At 52.4% G+C, this 14,690-nt stretch overlaps 1 long non-coding RNA gene across 1 annotated transcript in view; it reads left to right on the plus strand.

The window, feature by feature from the left end:
• The first annotated feature begins 51 nt into the window (after positions 1–51).
• The window catches only part of LOC311138759, a 30,791-nt gene continuing 16,152 nt past the window's right edge, over positions 52–14,690 (plus strand). Inside the window, exon 1 of the long non-coding RNA XR_014614067.1 lies at positions 52–648. This is a non-coding gene — a long non-coding RNA (uncharacterized lncRNA). The remainder of the gene's footprint in view (positions 649–14,690) is intronic.

The following is a 14,690-nucleotide window of genomic DNA, read 5'->3' on the forward strand; positions in this document are numbered from 1 at the left end:
AAAACAGTGGTGCTGACACGCAGAGGCTGGAGGTGAAGTGAATCGCGTTTTAGTTTATTTGGTCTTTTCTTTAAAGCCTAAGGTTGTCGTTATTTTGGTTTTATAAGTTATTTTAGTCACTGAATGCTTTCTCTCTGATTTGTCTTGGTTGGGCCTTCATTGCTTCGTGCACCTCTCACGCGTTGCTGTTTTGAGTCGACAGCGTTGACAGTCGCTCTCACGGTGAGCCAAGTACCGTTTGGTTAGCTATTTATTGCTAGCTACCATTATTAGCATCGGGTAAGCCATTCGGAGGGTGGTTGACAAGAGGTAGCTAACGTTAGCGAGCAAGCTGCATATCGTCAATGGGCCCATGATCCTGTCATCGAATGTGTTGTAGCTAACGTTAGCTAGTTGAAGGAGAAGCTATGAGCTAACACCTGGTTGACAGCTACAGAAGAAAAGGCTAACTTGCTTTTTGCTGCGTATTGTTGTCAGTGTAAGCTGTCCATTTAAACATTCGGGAACTCAGCACTGCACCAGCAGCTGCTACCCACGCTCACGTTTGCCTGTCTGTGAACAAGAAGTAGCCAACGTTAGATGCCTTCGACTCGAAACAACCCCTCATCATAGAAGAAGCTTTCATCCAGAGAAGACTCACTCTTAACGGTAAGCGAGAGGTTCCAAATATTCTACCAACCACTGATAGAATAGCTAATCTACCTACACAACATTGAACCAAAGCCTTGATTCTCAATGAATTGTGAATAACAGCAGCACAATACAACAAAACATCTACTCATTGTTTTGATGTTGCCTTCTGGGTAAAGAACAATGCAACAGGATACTTACTGTCTTATGGTCTCAGTGTTGAGGAGTAGTGAACTACATGTAATTCAACTAGTAATGTAACTATACTGAACAAAAAATATAAATGCAACAATTTCAAAGATTTGACTGAGTTCATATAAGGAAATCAGTCAATTGAAATAGTCATTAGGCACTAATCTGTGGATTTCACGACTGGCCAGGGGTGCAGCCATGGATGGGCCAGAGAGGGCATAGGCCCGCCCACTTGGCAGCCAGGCCCACCCACTGGGGAGCCAGGCCCAGCCAATCAGAATTAGTTTTCCCCACAAAAGGGCTTTATTACAGACAGAAACACTCCTCAAGTTGAGACATCTGTGGTGTTGAGTGACACAACTGCACATTTTAGAGTGGACTTTTATTGTCCCCAGCACAAGGTGCACATGTGTAATGATCATGCTGTTTAATCAGCTTCTTGATATGCCACAACTGTTAGGTGGATGGATTATCTTGGCAAAGGAGAAATGCTCACAAACAGGGTTGTAAACAAATTTGTGCACAAAATTTGAGATAAATAACATTTTTGTGCGTATGGAACATTTCGGGGATCTTTTATTTCAGCTCATGAAACATGGGACCAGCACTTTTACATGTTGCGTTTTAATATTTTTGTTCAGTGTACATTTTGTAGTAACTTGGACTGGTGGTAGTTGAACTGAATTCAAATCTAGGTAGTGTTTTCAGTAGTTCATTTTTTATTTTTTTTTGCCATATAGCGGTGTAGATAACTACTGGAACTACACACTACTTTGTTTTTGTGTGCAATAATTGACATTTTTACAAGTTTCAACTGACAGCGACTCGACGCTGTCCACCCACACCAGCACTCTACCCGCTAGGCTACCTGCTGAGTATGCATGGGTAGATGCTGCCTAGCTCCCTAACTCTAAATTGGTGTCAGGTTGTCGTGGATTGACTGTGGTTTTAGAGAATAATCTCTTTCGCTCTCTCTCTCTCATCCACCTCAGCTATTGGACTGGTGTCAGTAGCCTAACTAGTCTTGGGTATATCAACATTAAACACGTATGGAAATATGCTGTTTCTCCTATCAATTTGGACTTACTTTTTAGCCTGTTTTTATTTTGAATTGGAAAATGAAAAAGTCTATCATAAGTTTGTTCCGTGTATTACTATGTTCTATAACTGAAGGGTTTACAGACTAGATGACACAGATCATTGATAGACCTATAGATGGAAGTAGTATATACAGTGACAATGTTTTATTGATTTGGCTCTCTACTCCAGTGACACATTTTTGTTGTTGATTTGTTTCTGTCCAGACTGTCAGCTTTAATTTGAGGGTATTTTCATCCATATCGGGTGAACCGTTTAGAAATTACAGGACTTTTTGTATATAGTCCCCCCCCCCCCCCGTAGCTGCAGTAGTAGTAGTAGCAGTAGTAGTAGCAGCAGTAGTAGTAGCAGCAGTAGTAGTAGTAGCAGCAGTAGTAGTAGCAGCAGTAGTAGTAGCAGCAGTCATAGCAGCAGTAGTAGTAGTCATAGCAGTAGTAGTAGTCATAGCAGCAGCAGCAGTAGCAACAGCAGAGAGAGTTGCTTTTTCTAGAGAGATTTGAGGAGCTATTTATAGATCTCTGCCTAAGCACAGAGCTGAGGTACTACCGCTGCTGCTTCTCTCTCTCTTCCTCTCTCCCCTCTCTTTCTCATGCATTCTCACTCTCTCTCCCTCCTCTGCCCCCGCTCTATCTCTCTCCCTCTCGCTATCCCCCATGCTGTCTTTCCCTCCACTGCTTGCTAGATGTGAATAATTGATCAGAACTGGAGGCAGGGAGGGAGGAGGTGACTGGTTGCATGGTCCTGGGTCCAGGCTTACATTGTGTGGTGTTTATTTGGATACCCATAAAAAAAAAAATGATATACACAAAACATGACAAGTAACAAAACACTGATAGACAAGGACAGTCACATATGTAAAATGCAACGATATACAAACAATGCACAGTGTGTGTGTGTAGTGTGTTGGTTGCATGGCTGTGGGTCCATTACTGTCACTGCTGTGAAGGAAGGGGAATAAGGCAGCAAGACAGGAAACCGTATGGAGGGAGAGAAACTGGATAAGTCATCACTCCATCACTATTAGATGAGCTATCTCAGAGCCACTATAGGTCCAAACAAACAGCGCTTAAAGCATCGTTTGTTTTGAGCGTTTTCTAAATGGCAGAATTTGATTTTTGGCTATGGCTGCTGGTCGTTTTGTATTTTTTTGGGGGGGGGGATTGGAAGTTTGTCAATTTAGAACCACTGTGTGTAACCCATAGTGTAAACCCTGCTGATGTCAATATGCTAACACATCTGCTGCCATGGTGTCCCCGGCCTCGACCTAACCAGCCTATATGGACAGTACAACACACTATAGTCCTCCAATTACCTCATCAATTCAAACAATTGAACTTTTTTGATTCCCAGAAATGCCATCTTCAATTACCAAATCAAGGCATTACCAAAAGCCCCAGTTGGTGGTTAAAAGCCAACTAGGCCCATCTCACACCCTTATCTTCAGGTTACGCTATGCCCTGCACTGTATATAACTATTTTCTGCACTAAACTATTTTTACTCTGTGTTTTCATAATGGTTGTATGGCACCCTAATGACAAGGGTTCCCAGGCTAGCCCCTCATTAAAGCCGTGCATCCATCGGCCCATGTTACTGTTAACCAATAACCAGTCAGCATAGGTGACGTCTTTGGATCATACAGCATGCATTAGGCTAGTAACAGACGCCTTGAAAGGAGGACGAGGAGGCTCTGAAGGCATTAGCCTGCAAGCATTAGGTATCTAGCTAGGTACTTATCCTGTACACATGACCGGTCAACCTGAGATGAACCTGTTCTGCTGCGTTGGGGTCAATTATATTTAGGATACATTTTTTTTGGATTAAAAAACATTTTTAACCCCGCTGTTCTGACCTTGGCCAATGGGACTCTGTGATACTGGCTATCCTGACCTGTGATCCAGGCTTTCTTCCACTGATGCTGCTGGGGGTGGGGTGGAATTTGGCCTTTACTACTATAGGCCATATAAACGCATTGAATAACCCATTCACAAATAGCAAAAAAAGGTGTTGAAGTGTCTGTCCTATATCAGGAAATATTAAAGTATTTCTGGACACATATTTAACGCCTTTTTGTTGGTACAAAACTACCTCCATACTTCCATTCATTTGTATGGGTTACCTTTAGATGAGTCCCGTGACACTTGTGGGGGTCGTACAGTGGGGGAAAAAAAGTATTTAGTCAGCCACCAATTGTGCAAGTTCTCCCACTTAAAAAGATGAGAGAGGCCTGTAATTTTCATCATAGGTACACGTCAACTATGACAGACAAAATGAGAAGAAAAAAATCCAGAAGATCACATTGTAGGATTTTTAATGAATTTATTTGCAAATTATGGTGGAAAATAAGTATTTGGTCAATAACACACGTTTCTCAATACTTTGTTATATACCCTTTGTTGGCAATGACACAGGTCAAACGTTTTCTGTAAGTCTTCACAAGGTTTTCACACACTGTTGCTGGTATTTTGGCCCATTCCTCCATGCAGATCTCCTCTAGAGCAGTGATGTTTTGGGGCTGTCGCTGGGCAACACAGACTTTCAACTCCCTCCAAAGATTTTCTATGGGGTTGAGATCTGGAGACTGGCTAGGCCACTCCAGGACCTTGAAATGCTTCTTACGAAGCCACTCCTTTGTTGCCCGGGCAGTGTGTTGGGGATCATTGTCATGCTGAAAGACCCAGCCACGTTTCATCTTCAATGCCCTTGCTGATGGAAGGAGGTTTTCACTCAAAATCTCACGATACATGGCCCCATTCATTCTTTCCTTTACACGGATCAGTCGTCCTGGTCCCTTTGCAGAAAAACAGCCCCAAAGCATGATGTTTCCACCCCCATGCTTCACAGTAGGTATGGTGTTCTTTGGATGCAACTCAGCATTCTTTGTCCTCCAAACACGACGAGTTGAGTTTTTACCAAAAAGTTCTATTTTGGTTTCATCTGACCAAATGACATTCTCCCAATCCTCTTCTGGATCATCCAAATGCACTCTAGCAAACTTCAGACGGGCCTGGACATGTACTGGCTTAAGCAGGGGGACACGTCTGGCACTGCAGGATTTGAGTCCCTGGCGGCGTAGTGTGTTACTGATGGTAGGTTTTGTTACTTTGGTCCCAGCTCTCTGCAGGTCATTCACTAGGTCCCCCGTGTGGTTCTGGGATTTTTGCTCACCGTTCTTGTGATCATTTTGACCCCACGGGGTGAGATCTTGCGTGGAGCCCCAGATCGAGGGAGATTATCAGTGGTCTTGTATGTCTTCCATTTCCTAATAATTGCTCCCACAGTTGATTTCTTCAAACCAAGCTGCTTACTTATTGCAGATTCAGTCTTCCCAGCCTGGTGCAGGTCTACAATTTTGTTTCTGGTGTCCTTTGACAGCTCTTTGGTCTTGGCCATAGTGGAGTTTGGAGTGTGACTGTTTGAGGTTGTGGACAGGTGTCTTTTATACTGATAACAAGTTCAAACAGGTGCCATTAATACAGGTAACGAGTGGAGGACAGAGGAGCCTCTTAAAGAAGAAGTTACAGGTCTGTGAGAGTTATAAATCTTGCTTGTTTGTAGGTGACCAAATACTTATTTTCCACCATAATTTGCAAATAAATTCATTAAAAATCCTACAATGTGATTTTCTGGATTTTTTTTCTCAATTTGTCTGTCATAGTTGACGTGTACCTATGATGAGAATTACAGGCCTCTCTCATCTTTTTAAGTGGGAGAACTTGCACAATTGGTGGCTGACTAAATACTTTTTTCCCCCAATGTATATATTGGGGAAATAGGCCATTCGGATGCTACAAAGTTTTTTTGAGAAGACCGATTTTCGGGATGTCTCATGGCCTGATGAACACCGCTCGGCCACCTTCCACTGCAGATGTGGTGTGTCAATAGACTCTTAAGGAACATGCAGTGAGGGCTTGTTACAGTGAAGGCTTGTTGCAGTGCTGCGGTGAGGGCTTGTTGCAGTGAGGGCTTGCTGCAGAGAGGGCTTGTTGCAGTGAAGGCTTGTTGCAGTGCTGCGGTGTGAGCTTGTTGCAGAGCTGCGGTGTGGCCTTGCTGCGGTGAGGGCTTGTTGCAGTGAGGGCTTGTTGCAATGAGGGCTTGTTGCAGTGCTGCGGTGAGGGCTTGCTGCAGTGAAGGCTTGTTGCAGTGCTGCAGGGTGTGGGCTTGTTGCAGTGAGGGCTTGCTGTGCTTCAGTGAGGGCTTGTTGCTGTGCTACAGTGAGGGCTTGTTGCTGTGCTACAGTGAAGGCTTGTTGCTGTGCTACATTGAGGGTTTGCTGCAGTGAGGGCTTGTTGTAGGGAGAACTAAAGGAAGGGGATGCAAATCCATCCGTCTTTAGAGAATGATCTTTTCCCACTAATCAGGTGTCTTGCTTGTTGTTCTTGCATTCAGTTTGTTTTCATCCAAAGGCCACCGAATGAGACTAGTGTAACAGACAGAGAGAGAATCCAGCTTAGTTTATTGTAAATAAGAGAGGACTTCATTGTTAGAGATGATGGTCACATGACACATGACAGGCTATACAGCAAGGGGAGGCAATGTAAACCTTGAGTGGGTGAGTTGAGGAATGAACATTTAATTGTCTGCTATTTCTGAGAGCGAGAGAGAGAGATCTCTCTCTGTCTCTGTTGTGCTTCATTCAGAAAAAAAGGGGGCTGTCAAGTTGTCCTTCCTTCCTCTTGTTCTCAAAACCCTTGCAGCGAGGTAGAATAGAGTAGCTAGGAAGTGTAGAGCGAGCGAGGGCAGTGACAGACAGTGGTCCCAGCCCTAAAATAAGCTTTAGGCTAGCGGTAGCTAGCTAGATGACCGTGGGGGATGGAATCTCCTCTCTCTTACTCCAGCTAGTTTTCTGTGACTTGTTCACTGTGACTTCCACAGCAGCAGCTACAGTAGAATAGAGCGTTACCTTTTTGTCTCTCAGACAACAGATCCTTCCTACGTCCTGCAAAACCATCTCTGCATGGGAGCTGCACAACTCTAAACACAGTAAGCTGTGTGTGTGTGTGTGTGTGTGTGTGTGTGCTGCTGTGTTTTTTTTATTTTTAACACACATTTACCGTTATCTCGGGATGTGTCCTATTCGATGGACTGCCTTAGCTTATAATCACCTTGTATCTGGCTCTGTTTGTCTCATCTCTTTTGTAATGTTGCTAAGGTATGACTTAGCTCTCATGCTCTGTGTTCCATGACATCTTGATCTATCAGGAGCTACGCTTTTATAAAGTACGCTTTTATAAAGTACGCTTTTATAGTCTTTGTAATGACTCTTCTGTAGATGTGTTAAGCTCTGAAGCTCTGTTCACCTGCATTGGTTTTTAGATGTTGCTAGGCTGTGGTTTGAAAGCTGTGATTTCTATTTATTTATTGTAATGTAAAGAGACTGCATGAAAGCACTGACTATGTACTGTAGGCCAATGGATGGTTCTATTATATTACTGATGCATGTAGGCTATGCTGCATCTGTATGGCTTTATATGTATTGAGTTAGTGTCTCGGGTGTGTGTGTGTGTGTGGGTGGATTGACACTGACTCACTCACTCAGTCACTCTTTGGTAAAGCCAGTGCTGAGGTAATGAGGAATTCCCTGCTACTGCGTCGTCCTGTGGGTGGAAGAGAGGGGAGAGGGAGGAAAGGATGGAGTCGGGGGGTGGAGAGTTAACAGGAAGGGGGCATCACTTTGGAACCATAGAGCAGAGAGGAGGGGAGATGAGGGAGGAAGGGAGACTGGGTAAGGGGAGCGAGGGAGGGAGGGAGACTGGGATAGAGGAGCGAGGGAGGAAGGAAGGGAGACTGGGATAGAGGAGCGAGGGAGGAAGGGAGACTGGGATAGAGGAGCGAGGGAGGGAGACTGGGTTAGAGGAGCGAGGGAGGAAGGGAGACTGGGATAGAGGAGCGAGGGAGGGAGACTGGGTTAGAGGAGCGAGGGAGGAAGGGAGACTGGGATAGAGGAGCGAGGGAGGGAGGGAGACTGGGTTAGAGGAGCGAGGGAGGAAGGGAGACTGGGTTAGAGGAGCGAGGGAGGGAGGGAGACTGGGATAGAGGAGCGAGGGAGGAAGGAAGACTGGGATAGAGGAGCGAGGGAGGAAGGGAGACTGGGATAGAGGAGCGAGGGAGGGAGGGAGACTGGGATAGAGGAGCGAGGGAGGGAGGGAGACTGGGATAGAGGAGCGAGGGAGGAAGGAAGGGAGACTGGGATAGAGGAGCGAGGGAGGAAGGGAGACTGGGTTAGAGGAGCGAGGGAGGAAGGGAGACTGGGATAGAGGAGCGAGGGAGGAAGGGAGACTGGGTTAGAGGAGCGAGGGAGGAAGGGAGACTGGGATAGAGGAGCGAGGGAGGAAGGGAGACTGGGATAGAGGAGCGAGGGAGGGAGACTGGGTTAGAGGAGCGAGGGAGGAAGGGAGACTGGGATAGAGGAGCGAGGGAGGAAGGGAGACTGGGTTAGAGGAGCGAGGGAGGGAGACTGGGTTAGAGGAGCGAGGGAGGAAGGGAGACTGGGTTAGAGGAGCGAGGGAGGAAGGGAGACTGGGATAGAGGAGCGAGGGAGGAAGGGAGACTGGGATAGAGGAGCGAGGGAGGGAGACTGGGTTAGAGGAGCGAGGGAGGAAGGGAGACTGGGATAGAGGAGCGAGGGAGGAAGGGAGACTGGGATAGAGGAGCGAGGGAGGGAGACTGGGTTAGAGGAGCGAGGGAGGAAGGGAGACTGGGATAGAGGAGCGAGGGAGGAAGGGAGACTGGGATAGAGGAGCGAGGGAGGGAGACTGGGTTAGAGGAGCGAGGGAGGAAGGGAGACTGGGATAGAGGAGCGAGGGAGGAAGGGAGACTGGGATAGAGGAGCGAGGGAGGAAGGGAGACTGGGTTAGAGGAGCGAGGGAGGGAGGGAGACTGGGATAGAGGAGCGAGGGAGGAAGGGAGACTGGGATAGAGGAGCGAGGGAGGAAGGGAGACTGGGATAGAGGAGCGAGGGAGGAAGGGAGACTGGGTTAGAGGAGCGAGGGAGGAAGGGAGACTGGGATAGAGGAGCGAGGGAGGAAGGGAGACTGGGTTAGAGGAGCGAGGGAGGAAGGGAGGAAGGGAGACTGGGATAGAGGAGCGAGGGAGGGAGGAAGGGAGACTGGGATAGAGGAGCGAGGGAGGGAGACTGGGTTAGAGGAGCGAGGGAGGGAGGAAGGGAGACTGGGATAGAGGAGCGAGGGAGGGAGGAAGGGAGACTGGGTTAGAGGAGCGAGGGAGGAAGGAAGGGAGACTGGGATAGAGGAGCGAGGGAGGAAGGGAGACTGGGATAGAGGAGCGAGGGAGGAAGGGAGACTGGGTTAGAGGAGCGAGGGAGGGAGGAAGGGAGACTGGGATAGAGGAGCGAGGGAGGAAGGGAGACTGGGATAGAGGAGCGAGGGAGGGAGGGAGGAAGACTGGGATAGAGGAGCGAGGGAGGAAGGGAGACTGGGATAGAGGAGCGAGGGAGGGAGGGAGACTGGGATAGAGGAGCGAGGGAGGGAGGGAGACTGGGTTAGAGGAGCGAGGGAGGAAGGGAGACTGGGTTAGAGGAGCGAGGGAGGGAGGGAGGAAGACTGGGATAGAGGAGCGAGGGAGGAAGGGAGACTGGGATAGAGGAGCGAGGGAGGGAGGAAGGGAGACTGGGTTAGAGGAGCGAGGGAGGGAGGAAGGGAGACTGGGATAGAGGAGCGAGGGAGGGAGGAAGGGAGACTGGGTTAGAGGAGCGAGGGAGGGAGGAAGGGAGACTGGGATAGAGGAGCGAGGGAGGGAGGAAGGGAGACTGGGATAGAGGAGCGAGGAAGGGAGACTGGGATAGAGGAGCGAGGGAGGGAGGAAGGGAGACTGGGTTAGAGGAGCGAGGGAGGGAGGGAGGAAGACTGGGATAGAGGAGCGAGGGAGGAAGGGAGACTGGGTTAGAGGAGCGAGGGAGGGAGGAAGGGAGACTGGGATAGAGGAGCGAGGGAGGAAGGAAGGGAGACTGGGTTAGAGGAGCGAGGGAGGGAGGGAGGGAGACTGGGATAGAGGAGCGAGGGAGGAAGGGAGACTGGGATAGAGGAGCGAGGGAGGGAGGGAGGGAGACTGGGATAGAGGAGCGAGGGAGGGAGGGAGACTGGGTTAGAGGAGCGAGGGAGGGAGGGAGGGAGACTGGGATAGAGGAGCGAGGGAGGGAGGAAGGGAGACTGGGATAGAGGAGCGAGGGAGGGAGGAAGGGAGACTGGGTTAGAGGAGCGAGGGAGGGAGGGAGGGAGACTGGGATAGAGGAGCGAGGGAGGAAGGGAGACTGGGATAGAGGAGCGAGGGAGGGAGGGAGGGAGACTGGGATAGAGGAGCGAGGGAGGAAGGGAGACTGGGATAGAGGAGCGAGGGAGGGAGGGAGGGAGACTGGGATAGAGGAGCGAGGGAGGGAGGAAGGGAGACTGGGTTAGAGGAGCGAGGGAGGGAGGGAGGGAGACTGGGATAGAGGAGCGAGGGAGGAAGGGAGACTGGGATAGAGGAGCGAGGGAGGGAGGGAGGGAGACTGGGATAGAGGAGCGAGGGAGGGAGGGAGACTGGGTTAGAGGAGCGAGGGAGGGAGGGAGGGAGACTGGGATAGAGGAGCGAGGGAGGGAGGAAGGGAGACTGGGATAGAGGAGCGAGGGAGGGAGGGAGGAAGACTGGGATAGAGGAGCGAGGGAGGAAGGGAGACTGGGATAGAGGAGCGAGGGAGGGAGGGAGGGAGACTGGGATAGAGGAGCGAGGGAGGGAGGAAGGGAGACTGGGTTAGAGGAGCGAGGGAGGAAGGGAGACTGGGATAGAGGAGCGAGGGAGGGAGGGAGGGAGACTGGGTTAGAGGAGCGAGGGAGGGAGGGAGGGAGACTGGGATAGAGGAGCGAGGGAGGGAGGGAGGGAGACTGGGATAGAGGAGCGAGGGAGGGAGGGAGACTGGGTTAGAGGAGCGAGGGAGGAAGGGAGACTGGGATAGAGGAGCGAGGGAGGGAGGGAGACTGGGATAGAGGAGCGAGGGAGGGAGGGAGACTGGGATAGAGGAGCGAGGGAGGGAGGGAGGGAGACTGGGATAGAGGAGCGAGGGAGGAAGGGAGACTGGGATAGAGGAGCGAGGGAGGGAGGGAGACTGGGTTAGAGGAGCGAGGGAGGGAGGGAGGGAGACTGGGATAGAGGAGCGAGGGAGGAAGGGAGACTGGGATAGAGGAGCGAGGGAGGAAGGAAGGGAGACTGGGTTAGAGGAGCGAGGGAGGGAGGGAGGGAGACTGGGATAGAGGAGCGAGGGAGGAAGGAAGGGAGACTGGGTTAGAGGAGCGAGGGAGGAAGGGAGACTGGGATAGAGGAGCGAGGGAGGAAGGGAGACTGGGATAGAGGAGCGAGGGAGGGAGGAAGGGAGACTGGGATAGAGGAGCGAGGGAGGGAGGAAGGGAGACTGGGATAGAGGAGCGAGGGAGGGAGGGAGGCTGGGATAGAGGAGCGAGGGAGGAAGGGAGACTGGGATAGAGGAGCGAGGGAGGGAGACTGGGTTAGAGGAGCGAGGGAGGAAGGGAGACTGGGATAGAGGAGCGAGGGAGGAAGGGAGACTGGGATAGAGGAGCGAGGGAGGAAGGGAGACTGGGATAGAGGAGCGAGGGAGGAAGGGAGACTGGGATAGAGGAGCGAGGGAGGGAGACTGGGTTAGAGGAGCGAGGGAGGAAGGGAGACTGGGATAGAGGAGCGAGGGAGGAAGGGAGACTGGGATAGAGGAGCGAGGGAGGAAGGGAGACTGGGATAGAGGAGCGATGGAGGAAGGGAGACTGGGATAGAGGAGCGAGGGAGGGAGGGAGGAAGGGAGACTGGGATAGAGGAGCGAGGGAGGGAGGGAGACTGGGTTAGAGGAGCGAGGGAGGAAGGAAGGGAGACTGGGTTAGAGGAGCGAGGGAGGGAGGGAGGGAGACTGGGATAGAGGAGCGAGGGAGGAAGGGAGACTGGGATAGAGGAGCGAGGGAGGAAGGGAGACTGGGATAGAGGAGCGAGGGAGGAAGGGAGACTGGGATAGAGGAGCGAGGGAGGAAGGGAGACTGGGATAGAGGAGCGAGGGAGGAAGGGAGACTGGGTTAGAGGAGCGAGGGAGGAAGGGAGGAAGGGAGACTGGGATAGAGGAGCGAGGGAGGAAGGGAGACTGGGATAGAGGAGCGAGGGAGGGAGGAAGGGAGACTGGGATAGAGGAGCGAGGGAGGGAGGAAGGGAGACTGGGTTAGAGGAGCGAGGGAGGGAGGGAGAGCTATGAGAGTGGGAGACGGAAAAGGAAGGGAGAGCGAGAGATTAAGGGCAGCCTGTGGGTGGCTTAGTTGGTTTGTGTATCAATACAGAGGAGGACAGACAGAGCCAGGAGAGGCAGCCAGACAGACAGAGCCAGGAGAGGGAGACGGACAGACAGAGCGAGCCAGGAGAGGGAGGCGGACAGACAGAGCGAGCCAGGAGAGGGAGGCGGACAGACAGAGCGAGCCAGGAGAGGGAGGCAGACAGACAGAGCGAGCCAGGAGAGGGAGGCAGACAGACAGAGCGAGCCAGGAGAGGGAGGCAGACAGACAGAGCGAGCCAGGAGAGGGAGGCAGACAGACAGAGCGAGCCAGGAGAGGGAGGCAGACAGACAGAGCGAGCCAGGAGAGGGAGGCAGACAGACAGAGCGAGCCAGGAGAGGGAGGCAGACAGACAGAGCGAGCCAGGAGAGGGAGGCAGACAGACAGAGCGAGCCAGGAGAGGGAGGCAGACAGACAGAGCGAGCCAGGAGAGGGAGACAGACAGACAGAGCGAGCCAGGAGAGGGAGGCAGACAGACAGAGCGAGCCAGGAGAGGGAGGCAGACAGACAGAGCGAGCCAGGAGAGGGAGGCAGACAGACAGAGCGAGCCAGGAGAGGGAGGCAGACAGACAGCCAGACAGACAAAGCCAGGAGAGAGGGAGAGAGACAGATAGCCAGGAGAGAGGCAGACAGACAGACATAGCCATGAGAGAGGGAGAGAGGCAGCCAGACAGACAGAGGCAGCCAGACAGACAGAGCCAGGAGAGAGGCAGCCAGACAGACAGTTAGGAGAGAGGCAGCCAGACAGACAGAGCCAGGCAGCCAGACAGACAGTTAGGAGAGAGGCAGCCAGACAGACAGAGCCAGGCAGCCAGACAGACAGAGCCAGGAGAGAGGCAGCCAGACAGACAGAGCCAGGAGAGAGGCAGCCAGACAGACAGAGCCAGGAGAGAGGCAGACAGACAGACAGAGCCAGGAGAGAGGCAGCCAGACAGACAGAGCCAGGAGAGAGGCAGCCAGACAGACAGAGCCAGGAGAGAGGCAGCCAGATAGACAGAGCCAGGAGAAGGCAGCCCGACAGACAGACAGCCAGGAGAGAGGCAGCCAGACAGACAGAGCCAGGAGAGATGGAGAGAGGCAGCCAGACAGACAGAGCCAGGAGAGAGGCAGACAGACAGACAGACAGACAGAGCCAGGAGAGAGGCAGACAGATAGACCGGGGAGGGAGAGAGGCAGCCAGACAGACATAGCCATGAGAGAGGGAGAGAGGCAGCCAGACAGACGGAGCCAGGAGAGAGGCAGCCAGACAGACAGAGCCAGGAGAGAGGCAGCCAGACAGACAGAGCCAGGAGAGAGGCAGCCAGACAGACAGAGCCAGGAGAGAGGCAGCCAGACAGACAGAGCCAGGAGAGAGGCAGCCAGACAGACAGAGCCAGGAGAGAGGCAGCCAGACAGACAGACAGCCAGGAGAGATGGAGAGAGGCAGACAGACAGAGCCAGGAGAGAGGCAGACAGACAGAGCCAGGAGAGAGGCAGACAGACAGACAAAGCCAGGAGAGAGGGAGGCAGACAGACCGAGCCAGGAGAGAGGGAGAGAGGCAGCCAGACAGACAGAGCCAGGAGAGAGGGAGAGAGACAGATAGCCAGGAGAGAGGCAGCCAGACAGAGCCAGGAGAGAGGCAGACAGACAGACATAGCCATGAGAGAGGGAGAGAGGCAGCCAGACAGACAGAGCCAGGAGAGAGGCAGCCAGCCAGACAGAGCCAGGAGAGAGGCAGCCAGACAGACAAAGCCAGGAGAGAGGCAGCCAGACAGACAGAGCCAGGAGAGAGGCAGCCAGACAGACAGAGCCAGGAGAGAGGCAGACCTACAAAGCCAGTAGAGAGGCAGCCAGACAGACAGAGCCAGGAGTGAGGCAGACAGACAGAGCCAGGAGAGAGGCAGCCAGACAGAGCCAGGAGAGAGGCAGCCAGACAGAGACAGAGAAAAGAGGAGAGGAGAGGAGAGCCGGGTAAATGGGGGATACCTAGTCGGTTGCACAACTGAATGCATTCAAACGAAATTTATTCTGCATTTAACTCAACCCCTCTGAATCAGAGAGATGTGGGGGGTTGCCTTAATCGATGTCCACGTCATTGGCGCCCGGGGAGCAGTTGTTGTTGGGTGTTAAGTGTCTTGCTCAAGGGCAGATTTTTCCACCTTGCCGGCTCGGGGATTCGAACCAGCAAACCTTTCGGTTACTGGCCCAATGCTCTTAACCAATAGGCTAGCTGCCGCCCAGAGGAAGGAGGAAGGGAGAGAGAGATTAAGGGTGAGGGCAGCCCGTGGGTGGCTTAGTTGGTTTGTGTATCAATGCAGAGGAGGGGAGGGGAGGGGAGAGGAGAGGAGAGGAGAGGAGAGGAGAGGAGAGGAGGGGAGGGGAGGGGAGGGGAGGGGAGAGGAGAGGAGGGGAGGGGAGAGGAGGGGAGGGGAGAGGGGAGGGGAGGGGAGGGAGAGGAGGGGAGGAGAGGAGGGGAGAG

The sequence above is a fragment of the Coregonus lavaretus genome, assembly GCF_964263955.1.
Source record: "Coregonus lavaretus genome assembly, chromosome: 12".
NCBI lineage: Eukaryota > Metazoa > Chordata > Actinopteri > Salmoniformes > Salmonidae > Coregonus > Coregonus lavaretus.